This window comes from Rousettus aegyptiacus, unplaced genomic scaffold, assembly GCF_014176215.1.
Source record: "Rousettus aegyptiacus isolate mRouAeg1 unplaced genomic scaffold, mRouAeg1.p scaffold_m13_p_1, whole genome shotgun sequence".
In the NCBI taxonomy this organism is placed as follows: domain Eukaryota; kingdom Metazoa; phylum Chordata; class Mammalia; order Chiroptera; family Pteropodidae; genus Rousettus; species Rousettus aegyptiacus.
This window is the reverse complement of record NW_023416284.1, coordinates 98,315,119-98,335,174: the sequence shown is the minus strand read 5'-3', so window position 1 is coordinate 98,335,174 and position 20,056 is coordinate 98,315,119.

Sequence of the window (20,056 nt, the reverse complement as noted above, 5' to 3'; positions counted from 1 at the left end):
GGACATCTCTGGGCACTGCCCAAGGTCACCCACCCTTAGTTCTATCAGGACTTCCAGGATGTGCTCTCCTGGAATGCCTTGTCTTTGCCACTAAATCCTCTCTGTCCTCCAGATCAAGGTATTTTTTTTTTAACCTTGGTACCATGGACATTTTGGACTGGATAATTGTTTGGGGGGCTGCCTTGTGCACTGTAGGATGTTTAGCTGCATCTCTGACCTCTACTCACTAGATGTTTGTAGCACTCTTGCCCCATCCCAAGTGTGACAACCAAAAATGTCTCCAGACATTGCCAAATGTTCCCTGGAGGAAAAAATTACGCCTGGTTGAGAGCCACTCCAGGCGCTCTTTCTAAAGCCCCCTTTTCATCAACCTCTTCCAGCTTACATTGTCCTTCCCTCAGTAGGCCTTTCTGCCTCTCCCAACTCACACTCATCTTCCTCTAAATGAGGAGCAGCCCAAGCTACCACCACTCCAGGTAAGAATAATATCTAACATTTGCAAAACACTTATCCCATGTTGCCCAGACATTCGGCTATAATCTTCACAACAGCCCCGTGAGTAAATATGTGCATGATCCTCTCCATGTTTCAGATACTAGGGCCCAGAGAGGTGAAGTCACTTGTCTGAGATCACACAACTGGCAAGTAATGGATCTGGAATTCAGATTCAAGCTGTCTGGCTCACAGGATCATAAACCACTCACTCTATCCCACTAGATATTTTCTTGATTGTTTTCTGTATGTTCACCTGCCTCCTAGACTCAGCTGCAAACCCTTTGAGGGCAAGGACTAAAGTGGGCAAGGACTAAAGTATATTCGTGGATGCTCCATGGTGCCACGTACAGGGCGGGAGAACCAAATAAGAGTTCAGTCATTGATATCCTGCCAATATGGAGTATAGGGTATTAGAATGTATAAGTATGTGGATGAAATTGAGGATTGAGGAAAAGAAATGTCCAAGTTGAGGCTTAAATATAATATATATCCACAAAATGCATTTAACATAGGTGCATGTCTCAATGAATTTACAAACTGAACACACTTGTGTAACCAGATTAAGAATCAGAAGATCACCCTCAGCCCAGAAGCATCCCTCATATTCCCTCTTGATAATCCTCACTTGAAGTAACTACCATCTTGCCTTCTAATGGTTTGAATTCATTTTGCCAGGTTTTGTACTTTTAATCAATGGAACCATGGAGTATGCATTTCTTTGTGCCTGGTTGCTTTTGCCCAGAATTGTCTGTGAGAATTATCTATGTTGTTTGTTACATGTAGCAGTAACCCATTCTTACTTTTTTCCTCTATAAAATTTTGTTGTGTGACTATACCACAGTTTATCAAGTCAACCATTAACAGACATTTGGTAGTTTCCAGTTTCGGGCTGCTGTGAACATTTTTATTTTTGTAGATGTCCTTGGTGAACATGATTTATATTTCTGTTGGGGCGATGCCTACATATTGAACTGCTGAGTTATAGGTATGCATGCTTCAGCTTACATTCACACTGCCAGTTTCTCACAGTTTTTATATTAGAAGCTTTTAAAGCCATAATTGGTTTTCCCTTCTCTGAACTGCTTTTCTGAAGTCATGGGAGAAGAGGAGGTGGTATGGTCTTCCTGGAATCTTCCAGATGACCACGCCTGTCCTAAGAACATCCTTTATAGGAAACTAATGTCAGATCTCAAGGGTAAGGCTTTCATTATACACAGAGAGAAACTGAGACTCAGATACAAAGGTTGACTGGTTCAAGGTGGTGTGCTGCTAGCTTGGCCTAGAAGCCGAGTTTCTGGACTCTGGATCCCTATTTTGCTTTTTGAATATCTGAAGAGAGATGCTCATCTGGAAGGTGATGGGATGGAACTAGATGCAAATTGGACCCACCAGAATTAGACGTGAAGCCTGAGAGTGTGAATGTGTGGGGGGAGGCGGGACCAGTGAGCTGTCTTGCTCCCTATATTTTCCTTTAGTCTGGGCTGAAGCCAAAGAAAACACAAGCCTGGCCGCTCCTCCCACCAGGGGAAGTCAGAGTGAGGGTCTTTACAATTAGAGTCTGGAAAATCTTCCACCTCACATCCTCCCCCCTCCCCCAGTCCAGGGAGAGGATGGGGGGCGAGGGGGAGCGGAGCTCTGCTGGCAGTAGGGACAGGGGTTCCAAGGTCTGGAAACAAGATGGGCTTCCCCCTCAAGGGGCTCACAATCTTTGGTAAAACCAGACAGACCTTGGGCGTAGAGCAAAACCCCATTTATTACGTACTGAAATTCCATCCACCAGGAACCTGGAGGGAGCCTGAGCCAACCTCGAGCGGAAACAGCAAAGCCTGCGCGACCGCCAGCCAGCTCCAGCTTTAGTCCTTACCTGGTGCCCCAGACCCAACCCTATTCCTGCAGCCCTCGAACTTCCGCATCCTGGTCCCGGCCCCACCATCCACATCCGCCCCGCCTGAAATTCACGCTCCATTTTCAGAGAAAGGATTTAAGCCAACAGTCAGGAAGAGATGAAAGATGTACCCCCTCCTCTCCCCAACTTCCCCTATCTCACACCCTTCCCCAGGCTTAGAGGTCCCCATCGGGTAGATGAGACCTAAAAGAAGGATAAAACAGGGGTTGGTTCTCTTTGCAAACTCCTTTGGACCCCCTCTTCGCCTCTCAACCATCTGCCTTCCCGCTCCGGCTCCCGCGCCCGGCTGGGGCGCCAACGAAATCTGATCAAAATGCATTGCCAAGTCGTTAAGGTATTTGAATTAAAAAAAAAAAAAAACTCCCAAGAAAGAAAGTATTTGATGGCTAATAATCTCATTTCAATATAATGGGACCTTCTTCTGCAGAGAGCAAGACAGGTTAAGAGATATAATTATGACTTTGCAAACTCTCTCCCAAGCGCGGGAGACGCGCTGACAGGTCGGCGCGCGGCTGCGCCCGACTCGGCTCGCTCCGACGGGAGACGCTTTGTCTGCAGGGCCCGTTAAAGAGACACGGTCCCTTTTCCCCCCTCGGCCTACACTGCAATTTAACTGTCAGCTGCGTCTTCGCCCCAGGGCCGGGGTGGGTGGAAGAGGGGGACCGGACTGCAAGAGGCGGGGAAGGGGAAAGGAGGAGAGCCAGGGGCTGACCTGTCAAACGCTGCCTGGGGAACCCGGAGCTGGGCTTTCAAATCTGCTCCCTCGGGGGCTCTTTAAAGTCACGTCTCTAGACACGGTCCTGCAGGAGCAATGATGGGGAGAAGAGCGGCTTCACGCAGCGCAGATTTATTGCCGGCCTCCAAAGTGGCCTTTTTTGAAGGATCCAAAAGGGCCGGATTCCTTCTTGGCAGTCTTGCTGGGCTTCAGCGGGCGGAAAAGAACCGAATTAGAAAGCGAGGGAGAGCTGGCGGGTGCTGTTCAGGTCTACTTTCTCCCTTGCCCACCACACACACTCTAAGCAAATGTTTCCCCTTTTACTACAATGGGAGAAAAATACCCATTTGAATGAAGCCCAGATAGGGAATCCTCAAGGCAAGAATTTTCCCGGTTTCACATCTCGCTCCTGCGCCAAAGTGAGAAAGGAAATCTCGAATGCTGTGTGTATGTGTGCGCGCGGAGGAGGCATGGAGGCAAGTGAGCGGTCCGCGCACCCCTAACGAGTACTGACTGCCATTCGGGTCGGGAGACCGCGGGAAAGTCAAGGCCAGGAGCTCGAGAGGTGTTCGAACTGACGCAGCCGACCAGCTGTGCTGCGCCGTGCAGCGGCGCGGAGGGACCCCCGGCGCCCTCCGACTTGGAAATGTGAGCGAGTGTGTGCGCGCGTGAGTGCGCACGTTTGTCAGCATCGCTCCTGGGAGACCGTTCCGCTCCCAACTTCGGCTGCTAAGGCTGGGACACTGTACTGAAGACAGACCGACAGACATTCTGTCCTGCCAAAGGGAGCCAAGGATAAAGGGGACCACTAGAAACCCCTCGCGCCCCCGACATCACTTGTTCCCGACTCCCACAAAACAAACCGGGGCTTTACTCCCGGCGCTTTCCGCCGCTCTCGGTGTCTCCCAGCTTTTCAATATAGGAATTCGGGGGAAGCGGGTGCGCCACTGCCTCTCCCAAACCTTTGGGCCCTGAAAGTCAGGGCCCTCGGTCGGAGACGCCGGCAACGCGTCCTGCAACGGGTGAGGCCCGGGGGAATGTCTGGATTATTTGTTTTGGCGCGCGGCCGCCAGGCCAGAGACTCAGCGATTCCCTACGCGAGTTGGTGAGGCCACAGTGCCAGGGTTCAGGGATTCTCTCTTGAGTCTGGAGCCTTCCCGCTTCGCACACGCACATGCCGCCACTGCAACTCCCTAGAGTCATTCGCGCAACAATAAAAATGAGGTGGCTCTGTCGTGCCCTGCGTGGACTGCACGCCCACTGCGTATCCTCGAAGCGGGGTTCGGATACGAGTGGGGGCATCCTCACTCGCCCATAGACTCCCCCTGGTGGCCCGGGACGCAGGTTTTTCCCGGTCGCGGAGGACTTGGGAAAAACCAGGCCCGGAGAGAAGCGACGCTCACCGGGCTGGATCCCGGCTGGGCATCCGCGCCGGAGCCTACGCTACTGCTTCGGCGTCTTAAGGGCCCCGGGGGCCTTACTGTGCTGTGGAGCCCTTAACTTCTCCGGCCGCGCGCCGCAGGATGGGGAGGAGACATATCTGAAAGCAGAACCCCATCCCGATCCACTCGTTTGGCAATAGTTTGCTATGCGGGTTTCTGACATCCATTTTTTTTCTTGGTGTTTAATGATCCCAGGATGGAGGACTGGCGTGCGGCCTCCACTGGGGAGCGTTGCTGACAGGAGCCATGTGGCTGTGAGGGCGCGGGACTAGGGGGTGTGGGGTGGATTCTCCCGGTGGCGGGTGGAATGGGGCCCGAGCCTGGCTCTGGGAGAGAGTAGATCGGGCGCCGAGGACAGCGGGCGGGGGTCCTGGCCCGGTGGGGGGCGCCGGGGAAGGCGGGTACGGGCCCGACGCGCCGCCGGCGGGGTCAGGGGCGAAGGGGCAGGCGGAGGGCAGCGCGCGGGGAGCCGGCGCGGCGGCTCGGGTTACCCCGGCCCGGCCCTCCCACCCGCAGCTCGGGCGCGGGGGCCCAGGCTGACTCGGGCCGTCCCCCGCTGTTTGCATTTCTCTGGCAGGCGGTGGGGCTTGGGTTGAAAGGAATCGCCTCCAATTGGAACGTTGTTTATTTTTCTTAACTAGCCCGCGCCGACAGACGACCTGAGAGCGCGGCAGCCGGACCCGCGGAGCCCTCGCTGGGAAGGGGTCAGGACAGGGGCCGGCCCCACGAGAGAGGCGCTGCGAGCCACACCTGGGAATGAGCCCGGGTCCTCCAGGGGCCGGGTTGGGGGAGGGATCGCGGTGGGACAGAGAATGACTTTCTTCCTCGTAGGAAAACATACTTTCTCCTGTCGCGGTTACCTTATCTTTGACCTTGCGTGAGGCAGGGCGGCGAAATGGTTAAATTTTCCGCTTTGTGGTCCCACGGCAGCCTTGGATTTCAGTTCTACTTCCTAGATTTTTTAGCTTCATGACCTTGAGCAAGCAGTCCTTGTGACTCAGTTTCCTCGATTCTCAAATGGGTATAACGCAGTGCTTAGCTCTTTGGGTTGTTGTAAGGACTAAATTCACACAAACCCTTAGCGCAGGGCCTGGAGCTTGATAAGAGCTCGAGAGACATTAACTCCTCTTGTGGGGGCTCAGGGGTTGTTATTGGTTCAGGAGCCACGCGACGGGGGGTGGGGGTGGGGACAGCCAGCAAGTGTGCGGTCCACAGGGAAGGGGCTGGAGCTGGAGGCCCACGACTACAAGCTCTAGGGAGAGCTTCGGACTGGAGAGAGTTCTGAGCGTTTTGACAAGAAATGAATAAAATGCAAATGATATTCAAAGCAAGATGCTAATGAGGATCTATTCTTTGAGCGTCCACAGCCTTGGCAGTGCCCGGAAGAGTTGTGGAGCTGGTGTGAACTCAGGGACGGACAGGGTCCAGCGGCCCGCTCGTGGGAGTGTGTGTGTTGTGTGTGAGTGTGAGTGTGTGCGTGTCGGCGCGCGACTGCTCCGGAATGTGCGTAGCCGGCTCCGGGCGTGCTCGCGCCGTCATGAAAATGAGGTCAGGGAAGGTCGTTCCACTCTGCAGCATAAATCAAGGAGGAAAGGAGAATGGATGTGAGAGACAGTCCCTGGAGACCGCCCCGAGAGAGGCAGAGCGAGGGAAGAAGGAGGGGGGAAAAGTTCTGTGGAGAGTAGGCGAGAAGCGGGCCCTGGCGCTCGCCCTCCCTGCACATCCCGCCCTGCCAGGTCCTTTAGCGGAATAGTAACTCCCCGGACCTGGACGAAATCCCTCCTTAAATCCCCCATTCTCCTCCCCAGGCTCCCAACTCCCCACTGCAACTTAAATGTTCCCCACCTAAGCACCCTTTGTGTGAACAGTGAAGATTCTTGCACCCAGACTCTTCAGGAGCATGTAAGTGCCTACAAGCACACGCTAGTTGCGCATGTAATTGCACACTTGTTACTCGCATGCACAACCGCGGAGGCTCGCGGGGGCACCCTGCGGGGACCGAAATAAAACGTGCTGGAGCAGACAGCCCTCCGCTATCCTCCTGCCGCGCATCTCTGGCCGCATTATGTCCCTTTTCCAATTAGTCCTCCTCCCGCGGCTCACCAACAGCCAATATCTCAATCCTCAGTCCCCTCTTGCTTTTTTGCCTTCTGTCCGCCGCGGGGAGAGCGCTATGCTCCAAACCGGTATTTCCCCGGCTCTTGTCCTGTGACCCCAGCCGGGAATCTCCCGAGGCTCAGGCCGCCCTGGGCAGGAATCCAGGCACAAGTCCTGGACCACCCGGCTCTCAGAGGAAGAGGGACCAGTGTGCGGCAGCTCGGGATGGAGGATGGAGAAGGAGATGGGCATTCCTCCTCTTCCCTGCATCTTCACGATTCCAGGCTGAGGGCAGGAAGCAGTGCAAAGGGACCGGCGCCCCCTCGCGCCTCTGTGGCGCCCGCGGAGCTTTGCTCTCCACTGCACAATGGCTACCGCTACAAGAATAGGAAGAGAGAAGGGAAGAGGATGGACAGTGCCTACGGTCTGCGCTTTGGGCCCAGATCAGATGTATTTCCCACCGCATTCTCTTTATGACAATGAAAAACAACAATGGAGATGCCAAAAGCCTGTATCATAGATACTAAATAGGTGCACAATAATACATGTTGCATTAAATTTACAAAGAGCTGCCACCACCGGGATCCTTCCTGAACCTCTGCATTTTGTGGATTAATTCATTAAGTCATGCATTCATTCAACACATACTTAGTGAGCTTCTAAGTGACAAAGAAACAGGACACTGAGAGCCTGACCATCCAGACACTTATGTTCTCCGGGGACAGAGACCGTACACAGAAAAACTCAGACACGCAATATAATGTCAGGCAGGTTAGCTCTTCGTGCTGTGAAGGAAAGACTAAGTTAGGTTAGAGAGGGCCTCTTGGGGGGCGGGAGGAGGCAAAGCCCCGAATGGAGTAAGGGAATGAGCCCTGCAGACTTCTGGAGGGAGAGGGTCCCAGGCGGGGGGAACTGTCAGTGCAGTGGCGGGGATGTGGGAAGGGCCTGGGTGCAGCCTGACAGGGAGGGGAGAGGAAGGAAGTGAAATGGAAGCCCAGCCCAGCTTTGTGGGCTGTGATGGTGGGCAGATTTGGATTATGTGCTAGGTGTGACTGGAAAGTCACTGGAGCATTTTTAAAAAGGGACCAACACAACATGATTTGTGTGTATGTGTGTGTGTTTTTTTTAATGTTAGGCAAAGACAGAGAATTTAACAAATTTGTTACGGTTTCCAGGTTTGTGAGTTTCTCAACCCAGATTTCCAAATGTGTCCCAGTCCAGTGTCAAATAGGCATGCTTAGGCAAGACTGCCCTAGCAGGGGCCCAGATGTCTTAAATGATATTGTCATTCTCACTCATACTTTTAGGGAAGTGTCCAGAATGGGACAGTGGGAAGGGTCTCTAAATCTGCCAGCTAGGGCATTTGGGTGGTGGTGGAGGACTCCTAGGTCCCCACCGAAGATCTCTGTTGTTTCCACTTCTGATTCCTATCCATGTGTTGCCTTTGCTCTGCCTACATTGGGTCTTTTCCGGGCTTTGGAGACAGAGAGGGCAGCTAGGCTCAAGAAGGTAAGATCCAGTCTCTCTCTGACGCTCTAATTCCAGTCTCCAATTCTGCTGCTATTCAAACAGAATTCTTTCCTCCAGAGTAAGTCTGGTTGCGCGCATAGCCAGCATTGTGGTCCCGCATCGCCCCCGGGTGGCCAAAGATGATACTGCAGACGGAGTCGGTACAAGATGTAGAACTGTACCAGGGACCGCAGGGGGCGCAGAAAAGGCTTATTGATGGCTTGCCAGGTTCCAGGTGCTGTGAAAGGCGCTTCACTTTAACCAGCAGAGTTACTCCGGAAAAGAGAACTCAGATTTCCGTCACTACACAGACAAGGGATTGGGGCCAAGAAAGGTAATATACTTTGTCTAAGAACATATAGCTAAATAAGCAGCGTGATCTATTCACTTCCACACTATCTCTTGATGCGCATAGGGTGTGAGAAGAGGGGAATACTGGCTTCCATCCTAGGAAGCTCTCCCTCTCTTTGGCTCTGAAGAATCATCTAGAAAATGTCTTTAGCGCTAAGCTTTCAAATCCGTCTCTGGGGATGTTTCAAGGTCCCGTCTCCCACTTCCTTTGAGCCCATTTCAAGTGGGTCCATGTTCTGCACGTAAAGACCAGTTCAAGAACAGCTGCACAACTGTCCTGCAGGCTGCATGTGGTGGTGGGGCGGGGTTGTCAGGGGTCTATGTCCCCTCTCCGAGATTCAGGCTGGTCGAGTAACCTCGTTCCTGACGGTGAAGTGCTCTGAGTGGGGAGCTCCTGCAACCTTATATAGCATGAAAGGAGAGGCAAGGGACAACCACAGTTTACTTCAATGCTTCTTCCCCGTCTTTACTTCTAAGGTCGGGAGACCATTGCTTGGGTTGGCATTAGGGATTCTTCTTTATCAAACACTGGGACTGCTCAGACTGGTTTTGCACCTGCAGCCATCTGGGTGGGCAGAGGACTCTTAGGTAGAGCCCCGACGCTTCGCTGGAGATGCAGCCAACGTGGAGAGGGGACCTGTTCCTCATCCTCTGCTGCCCCCTAGTGAGCTAGGATATGGCTGCTGCTACCAGCCGTCTTTCCAAGCTGTGGCAGCGCCTTCTTGTCTTCTAATCTTTCTTCCCTGGACAAAGGCTCCTTCCCAGAGGCCAAACAGGTTTCCTGGGAGATGTGAAATTTCTGGAAAAGTGTAGCTGCAGAATATCCCAGAGCTGTGTCCACATAACACTAGGCTCTTCACCCTTAACAAACATTTAATAAGAGCCTACCATGAGCAAGGCCATGTAAGCAGTCTGAGGAACCCTCCGCTCCCGCCCCCTCCCACTTCAGGCTTGGGCATGAGGGCTCACGGTTGATTTGAGAAGTCAGACACAAAATGACTCTTACAATCGTTTTAAATTTTGAATAATTACAGATTCTTAGGAAGTTCAAAGAAGATAGTACAGAGGGTCCCAGGTACCCTTGCCCGGCATGTGTTGAATCTCGTAACCACCACTGCAATCAAGATACACAGCTATTCCATCGCAGTCCCTCATGTTTCCCCTTTATAGTTACACCCACACCTCTGTCTCCCAACATTCTTATCCACTGACGACACTTAATGTGTTTTCCATCTTTATAATTTCGTTGTTCTGAGAATGCTATATAAATAGTATCATACAGTATATTACCTTTTGAGAATGTTTTTATTTCAAATTTTCACAAGATACTGAGATCCATCCAAGTTTTGCATGTATCAATGGTTCATTCCTTTTTATTGCTGAGTAGTACTCCATGTACGTACAACAGTTTGTTTAACCGTTCATCTGTTGAGGGATACTTGGTTGTTTTCAGTGTTTGGCTGTTACAAAGGAAGCTGCTATGAACAGTCATGCACAGATTTTTATGTGGACATAAAACTTTATTTCTCTGATATAAATGCCTAGAAGTGCAAGTGTTGTTTCTTATAAGTCTACCTTTAGTTAGAGGAACTACCAAATCATTTTCCAGAGTGGCTTATCATTTATATTCCCATCGGCAATGTTTGAGAAATCCAGTTTCTCTGCATCCTCTCCAGCATTTGGTTTTGTCATTATTTTTAATGTTAGCTATTCTAATAGGTGTGTAGTAATATCTCATCATGGTCTTAATTTACATTTCCTTAATAGCTAGTGATGTTGAACATTCTTTAACGTGCTTATTTGCCATTGGTGAAGTGTCAGCTCATGTTGTTTTCCCACTTTTGAGTTGAATTTTTATTATTTTTTACTGTTGGGTTTTGAGAGTTCTTTACATACTGGAAATATGAGTTCTTTGTCAGATATGCAGCTTGCAAATATTTTCTCCCAGTCTGTGGCTTGTCTTATCGTTCTTTTAGCAAAGTCTTTTGCAGAGCAAAAGTTTAAAATTTTGATAAAGTCCACTTATCGATTTTTTTAATGGATTGAATTATACTTTTGATATCATGTCTAAGAGCTCTTCACTAAGTCCTAGATCCCAAAGATTTTCTCCAGTGTTATCTTCTAAACTTTTATAGTTTTATGTTCCATTTTGAGTTAATTTCTGTATAAGGTATGAAGTTTAGATCAAAGTTCTCCCCACCCCTTTTTTTGCTTATAAATATCCAATTGCTCCAGCATCGTTTGTTGAAAAGACTCTACTTCCTCCACTGAATTATTTTTTTGCACATTTGTCAAAAATTGGTTGGACATACTCATGTGCATTTATTTTTGGGTTCTCTATTCTTTTCCATAGATCCCTCTACCAATACCCTACAGTGTGTATTCAAATGATCTATTTATCTTGGGTGAGCTGTGGTAGTCTGCACTTTTGAGAAGTTAGTCGATTTCATCTAACTTGTCAAATTTGTGTGTAGAGTGTTCATGGTGTCCTTGTATTCCCCTTTTGCTGTCTGGATGGACTGTGGTGATATCCTGTTTTGTTCCTGATATTAGGGATTTGTGTCTTTTCTTATTTCTGTGCCAGTATTGCTAAAGGTTTGTAAATTTTACGGCTTCTTGTCTCATTGATTTTCTCCATTGTCTTCCTGTTTTCAATGTAAAGGGAGATAAGTTTCTACGCATCACTCAAACTTGTAAAATGTCAACATGAGATATCTATCTATCTATCTATCTATCTATCTACCTCTATCATCTATCTATTTCTATCATCTATCTATCTATCTATCTATCTATCTATCTATCATCTGTACACATATGTAATGTATACCTAAGGCAGCACTAAAAAAGTGTATAAAAAGATACACTCAAAAACCCTATAGATAAATTAAAATGAAATTCTAAAACATGTTCCAGTAACCCATGGTAAAAGGAAAACAGAGGAAAAAAGACACAAACAGAAAACAAACAATAAAAGAGCAGACTTAAACCTATCCATAGTTACTCAACTGTTCACCGAAGCGTTTTAGCGGCTGCCTGTCTGTGCTGGTGTCTGTTGTCTTCTCTCAGTTTGAGATTTTCCTGGTTCTTGGTATGATGAGTAATTTCAACTGAAACCTGGACATTCTGGGCCTTATAAGACTCTGGATCTTATTTAAATCTTGGGTTTTAGCAGGACTTCCTGACACTGGGTGAAGGTGGGGTGCCAACTTATTACTACCAGGTTCTTCTCTTGGTCTCCGTTGACATCCAGGTGAAGAGGGAGAGGGATTGTTGAGAAGGCACTCCTTATAACTGCTGGGCGGGGCGGAGTTAGGGCTTCGCTGATACACCTCTGTCTGGGAGGGGAAGAAGGTACCTCATTACTGCTACCCATGGTGGCCTCTTCGGCCACCGTTGGGGGGTGGGCTTATTAGAACTGAGCAGGTGATGAGAGTTCTGGTGCTCCACCCGTCCTCCGACATCCACACAGTGAGTAGCAAGTGGGGGTCCAGGCTCCCTGTGTGGTCTTCACTTATTATGCTTTTAGGGGAGGAAAGTCCTGGCTTCCCATTTAGCCCACCCAGGGTGGACAGGGGGCACCTTTTTACGGCCTGGCAAGGGTGTGAGTCCAGGCTCCCTGCTCAGTGTTTTCTGGGCTGGGGAACCAAGGCTGCAGGATTTCGGTGGCCTTTGGCTGGGGTAGAGCAGTTAATGTCTAAAAGTTTCTGTCTTGCCAGACTGCCATTTCCTCGTCCTTTGGCTTGAGAGAGCAGATATGTCTTAGGGCTTTCTTTTGGGTCTCAGTATCCGGTTTGGGATGCACGCAGCAGCAGGGAAACCAGGGAACTCCTCCCAGCATTGTTCTCAGGTCCCGAGGTCTCTAGCTAGTCGCTTTCTTCTCTCCACCTTTCGGTCCTCTTATGTTGGCTTTATATATATAGTGTTCAGGAGTTTTAGTTCTATTTAGTGGGAAGGATCGGGAAAAGTACACCTACTTCATCTCCCTTGAAATGGAAGCTCTCATACAATTATTTTTTAAAAATTTAACTTTGAATAGATTCAAAGGCTCAAAAAATAGATACAAATGTATCTAAAAAATGAAAAATCTATGCCACACTGTCCCCCTTGGGCCACTTCCCATCCTTCCCAACAACCATTTTTATTAATTTATTATTTTTTAAATGTATATGAGTATACGTCCTTAATTGTCACATTTTTTAAAATACAAAAGCTAGCGTAGTATAGGCAGGATTTTGTACCTAACAAAATGTAGAATGTGCTGGATGTCAGTCCATATCCGTCTATAGGGGGCTTCCTCAGCCTGTGAAAATGCAGAGAAATCCATTGAATGGATGTACAATAGCTTGGACAATTAGGTGGTTTTCAATTTTTTGGTATTACAAATGGTCCTGTGATAAACAGCCATCTAAATATGTCTTTTTCACATGTGTATGCTTGTGGGATACATTTCAGAAGTGGGTATCCTGACTCCCCTAAGCCTGGAGACACACATTCCTGCTGAGGCAGTTGCCAAAGAGGATGATATCTAAATCACGGCAAAGTTCCTGGTCAACCTGAAAAACCGGTACCTCCTGCTGGATGCATGGCCCTGTGAACCTCTTCTGATGGGAAGGTAGGGAGAAGGGCAGAGTGATTGTCAGAGAGGACATGTTGCCCCCAAATCTGTGTCTGTTTTGTTACCCCAACACCAGACTGCAGAGTTAGAAGACTCTAGAATGGTTATGATAAGCCGTTCACAGTGATGGCCCCTCTGGGTGGTCTCTGAAAGCAGGGGGAAGTTTAGGAGCACGGAGCGTGGATGCGATAGGGGAGCCCCTTTCAATTTTTTTTTATCTGTAGAATGAAAACATTGGGATGAAATTCTGTTGGGAGAGGACCTTTATCTTTCTTCGTCAAGAGCCACGCCACTCCAACAGGTGTCTGGGCAAGACCACACGTGAGATTACATATAAGAGGGACCTTTCCACTGAACAAGGAGGAAAGGAGGAAGAGAAAGACGGGAGGAATAAAGACCAGAAGAGGGGAGCAAGGACAGCACCAGCTCGGAGGCCCTCGAGGTCCCGATGGATCACATGAATGGAGAGGAGATGCCATGACAGTGAGCAGGCTCTCTGGCAGGTGACAAATGTCTCTGTTTTGTTTTTGAAATGGGGGCATGGTTTACAGACATTACATACAATTCTAGGAGTTTTGACAAATTCATAGTCATGAAACCATCAATGCAACCCAAACATAGAGCAGACTTATTACCCCCAAGGTTCCCTCGGTGAGTGGTCTCTGTCCCACTGGTTTTGCCTGTTCCACGATGTCATAGGTATGGGGTCGTGCAGTGTGCAGTATTTTTCTTTTCTTTTCTTTTGATTGAGGTGTAATTAGCTTTTCAAAGATGAGCCTCTAGAGATGACATTGAGACTTCTCGTCACCAGGAGACTTGTTTAGGACAAGATGCACGCATTTCTCTACTGCTGTCTGGCAGGGGTGCTGGTGGGGAGGGTGCGTGGCTGCTGAGACCTCTGCCTACCTGACTGTCCACTCTCTTCAACAGTCGTGAAAAAATTTCCATCTTATTTTACTCATGTGCGTATTATTGTAAAATTATACAAATGATACAGAATACAGAATAAAATATGTAAATCTCACTTCCCACCCCTGCGTACACATACCCTTACCCACAATCCTGCTAGCATCGTGGAGTGACCCCTGTGCACACTCATCTTTGTTTTTACATGTGCACACCCGCATCGTGTTCTATGGATATAACTTTATCTTCATTTCGAGTTATATTAACGAGGTGCTATGACTTGTGTCACTCAGCAGCTTGAGAGTTTTTGGACCTGAGTATGTTTTGGTGATCATGCATGTCAGTATGCACAGATCTGCCTCATTCTTTCTAACCTGATGCACAGTTCCCTGTACTCGAGATGAAGCATCGTTTATTTATAGGCATGCCTCATTTTATTGCACTTCGGGTTTATTGCACTTCACAGATATTGTGTTTCTTACCAATCAAGGGTTTGTGCAACCCTGCCCCAAACAAGTCTGTTGGAACCATTTTTTCCCAATAGACTAGGATGCTGGTTAGCGTTTTTCAGTGATAAAGTATTTTTTTTTAATTAAGATATGTGCTTTTAAAAAAGACATACTGCTACTGTACACTTAATACAACTTATCGTGTAAATACAACTTTTATATGCACTGGGAAACCAAAAACTCCTGTGACTCACTTTATTTTGTAATTCGTTTTGTTGCAGTGATCTGGAACCTAACTCGCAATATGTCTGAGGTGTGCCTGTAGTTCCTTTTCTATTGGCCAGTTTGATTTATTGCTAAGTTTCACTATTATGTAAAATATTGCGGGAAATAACCTTCTTTGTGCCTCTTTGTGTACACATGATTATATTATCTCACATAGACAGCAGAAATGATTGAATTATTTGCAGGAAAGGGATGCACATTTAGTATTTTGACAAATCTGGACAAATTGATTTCCTAAAAGGATGCACTGATTTATATTTCTGCCAACAGCTTTGGAGACTGCCAATTTTCTCACAACTTTTTCGCACTGGAAAGGACCAATCCTTCAACTGTTTATTAATTTAATGGGTGAAAAATGGTTCATCCCCCATTGTTTTCATTCGCATTTTCTCATTTACTGAAAACATCGATCCTGTCTTTTGCATATGAATTTTCCACAAGTGGTGCCTTGGATTGCAAATTCTATCCTTTTCTGTTTCTTCTATCAAGTTGTTGCCCTTTCTTATTAATTTTGCAAGTTCTTTATGCATTCTGGATATTAATCTTTGTACAACATATCCTTTTTTCTATCCTGTCACTGTTTAAAAATATAGTTTGTAGTATCTTTTATCATACATAAGAATTGTTCTTTTAAGTGGGTAATCTATTAGACTTTTCCTTCCTGGCTTCTGTCTGGGGGAGCTGTTTTGGGGGGTGCATTCCCCTGGGGAAAATGTGAGTGGCACTTTTCCCTTTCCAGAAGCCTGTGGAGACCCATTTCCTCGGGGAAGGAATTCACTTAGGGGCACCCAGCATGTCTGTGAAAATACTGTTTCCCACCAGTGTGCCTGAGCTCAGTTTGCGGAGCCCAGTTAGGGTGACAGAGAAGCCAGATCTGGGGTCAAGTATGAGGAGGACATAGTCTTGCTTTGCACCTGGGTCCGGTGTTGGGTAGATCACAGAGATTTGCTCAGACTCTCACCTTTGCCCACCCTCCTGGGGCAGGAACCTGGAAGACAGTGCCTCAGGTCAGGGACCCTGTAAGGCTAGGGGAGAGGGCAGCCTCCTGTGTGCCCACACCTGGAACATGCCTCCTCGTGGCCACCTGGCTACAGAGCTTCTTCTCCCTGCCACACTCCTCCTGTCATCCTCTACTTTCTTTCTGATTCTCTCCCTCAACCCTTCATCTAAAGTCAAGGGCACAATCAAGCCTGGTTAGGGGGTGTTAGCAGCACCAGCAGTGTTATAGAAATGTTGCAAAATCTGACTGGTGAGAAACCAGGCACTACCTAGAGAGTTGGGGAACTCAGGTTTATTACATCAACGGTCCCAGAAGAGCTAGTGCTCTGAAGATCTGGGCCCTAAGCTCAGGGACAATCTTGCTTTTATAGGGCTTATCCACACTATTGCAGTTGGCATTGGTTGATTGGTTAATCTGTCCTCAGATGGTTATAGATTGTGGAAGTTTCTATGGGTTACAGGAGCGCAGGGGAGTTGCTATGGACTATGGGCACTTACAGAGCATGAGATTTTCAGACAGGAATTTAGGCAATACATCTGTTATCTAGACAGAACAATCAAAGGGGAAGGTGAGTCGTCAGTTGATCTCATCACTCTGCCCTTGGGCCTAGGCAGCAGGCATGTCTACAGAAGCAGAACGAAGAGCTGATTATAAGGTTGGCCATTTGAGTGGAAAATTCCTCTTCAGTAGGAGAAAAGTTTCATTCAACCCAGCCGCTCCTCTTGAGCTCTCAGGTGAAAGGAAATGGTGTGGTCCCTGGGAAATGGGATCCCCCACCACCTGATAAGGAGGAATTGAGGAAAAAAGCCTCCTTTGAGCAAGTGTGGGGTGATAGATTCTTTGGAATGAGGGGAGGGAGGAGAGAAGTGGAACCAGGAGAGCACCTCCCCAAAGGTGCAAAGAGGGTGTCTGGGCCGTGAGAGGCCTCAGCTCTGCCTCTCCCCACCAGCAGCCTCTGGAAACTGAAGTGCTCTTGGCTCCCCCTTAGGCAGCTTCCTTCTTTCCCGCAGTCAAGTGGTTGGGCAGGCAGGGGAGAAGCTGAGAAATCCAGGGAGGAAACTGTGGTCAGCTCAACGCTGCCCATTCTTCCCTCCCCACCCCCTCTGTCACTGTCCCTCATTTCCTGGGTCCTGGTTTTCCCCCCTCTCCCTTAGAAGGATGAACTGATGATAGTTGACAAAGGAAGAGGGCCATTCTCACTCTAAACCCCATCGGACCCCATAAGCCTTACACCCAGGCCTAACTTCTGGGTCAGTGATGTATTTCTACCCTGGGAGATTTTGTGGGTGTTGGAGGGGAGAGGAGAAGAGGATCAAAAGTGAGAAGAGGTTCTTGGGCAAAGGGCGAAAGTGAGGAGCGGAGAGCTGGGATCAGAGCTTATAGAGCAAGGACTTCAGAGGGGCTGGTGGGAGGGGTGTGACTGGCTCCAGGGGAGAGCAGGGAGGAGGGGAGAGGCAGGTTTAGCCCTGGGGCACCACTCTACCTTAGCTCTCATTGCTGCCTCACCTACTGAGGCTTGAGGAATGTCACTTAAGAAAATGTCTATAAAAAAAAAATCTAATTCCATTATTTTTCTTTAGTGAATTTCAGGGCGTAGAGACCTTAAGTATGCTCTCCAGGTTTATTTAGCCAGAGGATGAGAAGGGAGGGGGGATCCTTGTGATGCAGTGGCAGAAAATTTAGCAACACTGCCACCTGCAGTAACGTGGAAGGTAGAAAATGTACCTAATGAACTGGGTGGCAGAGCTAAGATCTCCAGACTCTCACCTTTGCCCGCCCTCCTGTGGCAGGAACTTGGTTTCTTCTTGTGGTTTATTGTAAATGTGAGAGGAGAGAGAGAAATAACAGATGGGGCTATTAAACATGAAGGAGCTGGGTCTCGATGGCTTTTAAAATTCTTGAGTCTCTCCAGAGGTAAATGATGCTAACATCAAATTCAGGGCGCTTTCAAGTAAATATGGTCTAAAGATGAAACCAAGGGTGTGACTGCAATATCCTTTGTTAAGATCTCAGGAAGATCAAAGGTAGTGCCTCAGACAAAAGGCCTATAACGAGTTTAAGGGTGTGTGCCTCACAGATTCTGTCAATCAAACACAAGGACTTCTAAGGATCTCAGAGACATTATTCTTCAGCAGAAGTCCAGGGTTCAGAGGACAACTTATTTTGAAGAGATTTGTGGATGCGGCTTTCATTTAATTGAGTAAATCTCAGTAAGATTAATCGGAGACTCACACATTTTTTAAAAGGCCTTTGTGTCCTCCAAAGTTAACTGGCAGGAAGATGGCTGAGAAAACTATGAAGCTGTGAACATGGGTTGCCTTTCATGGAAAGTGAGGGATAACTCAGGGGGGAGAATCAAGAGCCCAGAAGGGGGAGCCCAGAGCCATGGGGAATTATTCTCTGGGTAGCAGTAAGGCAGAGTCCTGAACGAAAAACTTCCAACATTTGCCCAGGTGAATTTTCAATTTTCTATTGATCAGTGCTCCTTTGGCCTCCCACAGACTCCCGTTGTGACTATCCCATGCTGCTCCACCATTGCATGCTGGGAGTGTGTGTGTGGTTGATAACTTGTCTCCTTAGGCAACTCTTTCCCCCACACCAGGTTGGTGGCTACAGCCTCCTGACTGCAGTCTTCATACTGAGAATTGTTCTTGAGGAGCTTTATGTAAGGAACTACACCTGAGAAGCTTCATCCATACCTGGACCTAATTTAAATGACAATTTCCTGGACCTCATGCAGATACCATATGGGATGATACTTTTGGAAACCTTTAGAGGGAATGAGGGTATTTTCCATGTGGGAGAAATGTAAACAATTTGTGGCCAGAATATGTACTGTGGTGATTTTAAAATATTTCCACACATTTTTTTTGATACATCTTTCTTCAAGAGATGGTCTAATCTCGCTCCCAGTGACTAGCTTCTAATGAATAGAATATGGCAGAAGCAATGGTATGTGATGCCAGGGACCAGGTTATAAAAAGCACCGTGACTTCCTCCTCCCCGTCTCTGGGACTGGTCACTCTGGGGCAGTTAGCCCCTGTGTTATGAAGAAAGGCCCACATGGCAAGGAACTGACACTTTACTCCAGCAGTCGTGTGAGTGAACCATCATGAAGTGGTCCAACAGTCACCGTGGAGCCTTCAGATGACTGCAGCTCTGGCTGACATTCTGACTACAACTGTGTGAGAGGTTCTGGACCAGGAATACCTGGTTAAGATGTTCCCAAATTCATCACCTTCTTCTGGAGCAATCTGCGACGATAATACGCATGTCATTTATTTTAAACTACTGAGTTTTGGAGTAACTTATTACACAGCATCAAATGAGTTAGGAGGAAAACCACAAGAAGTGGGTTTTTTGTTTTGTGTTTTGTTTAGTTTTTTTTTTTTTTTTTTTTTTTTTTTACTGGAAACCAAGGGAAGAACGCATTTCAAGGAAGCAGTGATGAGTCATATTCAATGCTGCTCATCTACCCAATATGATGAGATTTGGGTATTGACCACCGGATTTAGCATGTGTAGGCCATCGGAAACTGTGAGATCTTTTTAAGGAGTGACGCAAACAAAAGCTTGAGCGAACAGAAAGAGAGACATTGGAGACTGAGAGCAGACCCAATCCTTTCATGGGCTTTTGCTGTAAAGGGCAATAGGATGTGTAGAAGTAGCCGTAGGTGTTGTGGGGTCAAGAGAAGGTTTTAAATTATAACTTTATATTCTGATTGTCATGACACGTAAGGAAGAGAAAAAGATGATGAGGGAGAGAGGGGAGAAATTCTGAAGAAACTTTCTTCTATTGACAGGAAAAGATGAGGTTCGCGGCTGATGTGGAGAGGTCGGTCTGAAACGGGAACCGGGAGAGTGGCAGGAAGAAGAGAGCGTGCGTGGTGGTGTAGAGGTGGGGTGATTGACAGGAGTGGTTGGGCCTAATGAATGTTCTTTTCTCAGGGTTTCATTTTTGTTTGAATGCAAGGGTACCACTGAGCCCGAGGAGAGGGAGGGGACTTTGGAGTTTGAGGGGTCAGAGTATAGTGTGAAATAGAGACCTTGTTTTTATGGTGAGATATTTCGGCATGACAGATTTTTTTTTCCCCCAGCCATATTCAGCTTCCCTGGGTGCTAGATAGAGTAAATGGAAAGCTGGATTCAACCAGGGCTGGAGTTTTGCCGGGGGAGTTCAACAAAGAGTGATTATAAGGCTAGATCATGGAATCTAAGGGAAAGGAAAGCATGAATGAGGTGAGGGAGAGGGATAAGATAGCAGGACTAGGGGATCATGGATCCCAG